Consider the following 5,652-nt stretch of genomic DNA (forward strand, 5'->3'; position numbering starts at 1 on the left):
CAGATAAAATCAACATGGGCAGAAACAGCTCAGTTGAAATAAACTTTGTATAGCAGAACATCTGGAGTGAGATTTACCCATAAACTCCCAAATCTTAGTTGACCACATTTTACTAGAACTCCCGTGTGGCTAACTATGAGCTTCTTAATTACCTAATTTCCATTAGATAAGTAATTTTGGTTCTTTACTGCCAGTGTGCCACTCCAATCTAACCTCTATATTTTTTCCCTTTTTGATCTGCTTTTTCTTATGCAGCATGATAATTGTGGAAATATGTATACAAGAAGTGCACGTTTAACATATATTGAATTACTTGCTGGGTAGGGAAAGGGATTCAGAGAAGGGAGGAAAAAAATTTGAAAACACAAGGTTTTGCAAGAGTGAATGTTAAAAATTATCCATGCCTATGTTTTGAAAATAAAAAGCTTTAATAAAAAGATGGATTTTCTTGACCCAGGCCTGGCACTCTATCCACTTCTATAGAGCTGCTCAATATGTAAGGTGACTAAAAAGATAAGAAGGAGCTAACATGTATAAGGGTTTTAATATCAAACAGAAATTTATATTTGATACTGTAGATAATTCAAAGTTGAGTTTATTAAATGTCTATGGGGGTTATAAATGTTTTAGGAAAATGTTTTTAAAACATATTGATAGCACTATGAAAGGTGGAGTGGGAAATCAATTAAATAACTACAGATACTCCAGGAGAAATATGTCAATCTAAACTATATTGTTGACTATGTGAATGTAAAGAAGTGGATATGTCCTAGAGGCATTATGAAGAAATAAACTAGCATATTTGTAAAGTTTCTACATAGGGTACTTGAATGATAGTAAGGGGCTTAAAATTACTGTGAAGCTAAGTGATTGGAGTTTGAGATACCCATGGGACATTTCCTTTGAAATGTCCATTAGACATTTATATATATATATATATATATATATATGTATATATGTATATATATGTATATATATGTGTATATATATATATATATGTATATATATATATATATATATATATATATATATATATATATATATATATATATATATAAAAGTTATATGAAGGAAGAGAACATAATATAGGGAGTACAGGTCTATGAGTCATCTATATCGAAATGATAATTAAACCAATTAGGCTGATGAGATCAACAAGTAAGAGAGTATAAAAAGAAAACAAAGCCCAGGAAAGATGTTTGGGCCTACATTTAGTGGACGTGACAGATGAAGATCCAGCAAAAGAGACTGAGAAAGTAAGACAGGTAGAAGCAAGAGAGAGCACGTTCACAAAAATCCCAGGGAGATTATCCAGCAGGAGAGTGTAGGTCAAATGCCAAAAGCTGCAGAGAAGCCAAGAAGGATGAGTATTGAGAAAAAAGTCATTAGAAGGAGCAATTAAAGAAAGATAAACTGTTTCAATAAGTGATAAGATGGAAAGCCAGAAAGGAGAGGCATTAGAAAAAGGTGAAAGAAGGGAAAGTTCCAAGGGTAGGTTTCTTTTTCAAGATTTGCTAAAGAGAACTCTAAGGCAATATCAAAAAGGAATTTTTATTTGTATAGTATTGGTAAAATCAATTACTTCATGGACTGCTACCACTTGAAGGTGGATATGACTTCTAAAACTCTCCCACTAAATAGTTTTTCAATGATTTGTCCCTAAAGCTGAAACTTATAGTTCTTTTCATAAAGAATGACTGCTGGAATAGCATGCCATTGCCAGTTCTTCTATTTACAAGATAAATATTGATCTGATTACCAAATAGTGAGATTAACTCTTCTTCCTTCCACCAAGCTATGCCACCTTGTATTCATTTTACATAACTAACTGTGTTTTGATTATATTTTATTTTTTGCTTAGTAAAATATCAAAATTAGAAAATAAAACTAAGTAGGAGGTACTAAAGATCTTGCTGAATGCTGCTCTGTTTATTTTTCAGAACAGCTTTTGTGGATGTAAAGTGTTTCACCTCCCCTAATCAAGAAATGTGTAGAGCTTTGTGGGTAGTGAGCCAGCACAATGGAAATAGCTTGTCATAAATCTATATAGATTTGCACATTTTACTAGTTGCTGCTACATTTTATGATTCCTGAATCACGTGACTTCTTTGCAACAAATCAGACCTTTTTTTCTGCTTTTATTGCCATTGTGATTGATAATCTTCCCCTTCCATATCTAAAATTCTGTATTATTACTATGTAAAATTAGTCTATTACTATTTTCTATTATAAGATACAACTGCTGTTGTTTTTTATTATCTGATTGAAATATTCTTTTCCCTTTTCTCCACATATTCAAGACTATCATTTCCTTTTACTTATGAATCAGAACTCAATTCATCTATGTCCAATTTGTAGATGAAGAGCCCAGTAAAAAGGAGAAATCGGAAAGAGTTGTTGTAGGGAATGAAATAAAAGAAAGTAAAAACTTGGATAGAAAAACAAAATAATTCAGAACAGGACCCAGATCTTTGGCTTTTAAAAAGGGGTTGGTAGTCATCCTACTATATTTTGTATCTCACATATAGCCTGCTTAATAAGTGCATAATAAGTCTGTTGAATGAATAAATAAATGGTTAAGCTGAACAGGCATCATTTAGATATAGTTAAGAGGTGAAACTTGGTTAGCAATTTTGCAAAAGGTCACAAGCTATGCTAATTTCAACTTTGGTAACCAGTTGCAAATACAAAGCTCTAGTTCTACAAATAAACTTCCTACTTAAATGCTTTACTTTTTTGGAAATGGAAAGTTTAAAACCTGCTATTTACAGATTCAATGATCAAAGGAAGACCAGCAGTATTCTTTTGTAATTCCTCACTTACCCAGGCTTTTTTTTCTCTTCTCACCAACCTCGGTAATTGAATTATAGGCAGGTAGAATTAGCCTTCCAGGGCCTAATATTTGAAAGAGAATCTACATATTTTATGGCTTTTATCTTTCTGGGGAAAGTTTAAAGCTTCTGGAAACCTGATTAGATATGAGATGTTGATTGCTACACCAGTATCCTAAGCCCAATGAATACATCTGAAGTATAAAGACATTTCATAGTATTTTAGTAAAAGATGTGAGACAGAATTTCTCAAACTAATATCTAATTCATTTTCCTAATAAACTTTAACACTTGCTTCTACTGTGACTGTTACCAAAACAGATATATCTAGCTTTAAGTTACAAGCAGGTAAAAAGGGAGAGTGTGTAGAATTTGGAGGCTAGTTCAAATCCTGCTAGATACATACTGTGTAAGTTATTTGACTTCCCTGTTACAATTTCTTTATCTGAAAAATGGGGATAATAGTGCCTCCATAAGGCTATTGTGAGGGTTAATATATGTAAAGTGTTTTGCAAGAATTAAAGGTTATATAATGCTAACCATAGAGAAACTTACATTTATAAAATATATAAATTCACGCTGACATTTCTTTAAATACTTAGCTTCCTAAAATAATTTACATTTGCTTAACACTTTGAGGTTTACAAAGTACTATTTTCCTAACAACAACACTGTGACGTGTCTCCATCTTACAGATAAAACAAAAACCTGAGGCCAGAGTGTCACCATAAAGATTCCATCTCAGAAGATAACTGAGAAGATTGAGTATAAATTGTAGAAAATGGATTTTATAGAAAATTGAATATAGATATACAACTCAAATATTTTCTGATAAATCACAATTTCATAACCCCCACATTGTTGGGAGATTCCATATGGCGTGGAGACTTATAGTTTAAGAAATTAGGGACTAGGGGACAGCTTGGTGAAGTGGATAGAGCACCAGCCCTGAATTCAGGAGGCCCCAAGTTCAAATCTGGTCTCAGACACTTAATGCTTCCTAGCTGTGTGACCCTGGGCAAGTCACTTAACCCCAGCCTCAGAGGAAAAAAAAAAAAAGAAAAAAGAAAGAAAGAAAAGAAACTAGGGACTAGATGACTTCAGAAATGCCTTCCAATTCTGCAACTCCAAGACCAGTGTTTTTCTATTTAAAAAAAAAAGGTTTTTCCTCCCAATCTGTAATTTCCTAAATTTCCCTCTCTTAAAAGAATTCTTTTTTCAAACAAGTACAGTCAAACAAAATAAATATATTGCCTGTTTCTGTAGATATATGCCTTATTTCCTAAATATCTTCCATTATCCTCTTACGGAATCTAGAGAGGTATTTCACCATGGAATCCCTTTGGGTCTCTATTGTTAGCCAATGATGTTTTGATTGGAGGCAGTATTGAACCTATCGGACAGCTGCCAGGGGCTGGAATCCAGATGTGAGTTCAAAGCCAGTCTCAGCCGTTCCTCTAGCAAGTTATTTAAATCTCTCCGTATCTCAGTTTCCCCTACTGTAAAATGGGGATAATAGCAGCTACCTACTAAGGTTGTGCGGTTCAAGGAAAGTTTCTATAAAGTATTTAGAACCGTACCTTGCATATATAACAGGTGCTTAGTAAAATCTGTTTCCTTCTCCTCCCCTACATCACAATTGACCAACATTATTTCGGGGAAAGTTGTAATTTTTGTTGAATATAACAACAAAAATTTGAAAAACCGATGTATTTTCATTTCCTGACCTAGCAGCCTTTCCCACCCACTGAACTTAACATGAATGCCCACAAGTAATTACAGAGTTTAAAATTTTAGTGGTGAGTTGAAGCAAGAGAACAAAGAGCCTGGGAAATCCACAAACTAGATAATTAACACCTGGGACTGACAATCTGGCCATTATCTGTTTGTTTTCGGGGAATGGAAAGTCCTAGGGAAATACCGAGGCCTGGGGGCAGCTGGGTAAACTTTCCACATTTCTGCCAACCTCCTCCGGACTTTAGGAGTTCGGATTGTCCCCAGGCAGATAGTCGCCCTTCCCCCTCCCGGGCCGAAGGCCATCATTACTCCACCCCCTCTAGGGCTGATGCTCAGCCCCCTCCCCCCCAAGGCTATTTACAGATCGGAGAGGTGAGGTGGCACCGCATTCCCCAAGGCGTTCCGCCCTGGTCCCACCCCCTCATAAACTTTTGGGTTGGCGGTCCAGGAACGCGCAAAGCCCCCTGGTCCCAGGCCCCGCGATCTCCTTTCCCCTTTCCCAGAAGCGAGTTAGTGTAGCCAACCAACACTCTCGGAGCTTCGCTGCCGGACTCTGTGAGCCAAGTACCACTACAGCTTCAAGTTAAAAGTGAAGGGCTCATGGCCCACTCCCAAGGCCCGAATGGCTCGCGCCAACTCCCCCAGCGCGCACGCGCACACTCACGCACGCGCACCGCGGTGAAACGTTCTGTTAGAGGGGGCGCGCGCGCGCTCTGCTTTCCCCGTTTACCCCCTCACCTCTTCCCACCCAATCGCTGAGACACCCCTTCTCTCTATCCAAAACCGGAGGGTATGGGGAGCGGGTGGGTAGGTGCACTCCTCGGGATTCCTCCGGCTGGGCCCCTCTTCTGTCAGCGCTCCCTCCCTAGTATTCTCAGGGGCTGGTCCCCAGTAGGTTCACCCCTCCTTCTTCCTTCCCAACCCTCTCCTCCGGACCCCGAGAGTTCAGCTGGGTCGGCAGCACGTGACGTCACGGGGCGGGGTCTGACGGCGCCCCGTCCCTTTTTTCTTTGCCCGGCCCTCTCGGGGGGCGGGCTGGCCCCGGTCGGGGGCGGGGGGTGCGACGGGACTCTGCTTGGTTTCC

Source organism: Sminthopsis crassicaudata, chromosome 1, assembly GCF_048593235.1.
Source record: "Sminthopsis crassicaudata isolate SCR6 chromosome 1, ASM4859323v1, whole genome shotgun sequence".
In the NCBI taxonomy this organism is placed as follows: domain Eukaryota; kingdom Metazoa; phylum Chordata; class Mammalia; order Dasyuromorphia; family Dasyuridae; genus Sminthopsis; species Sminthopsis crassicaudata.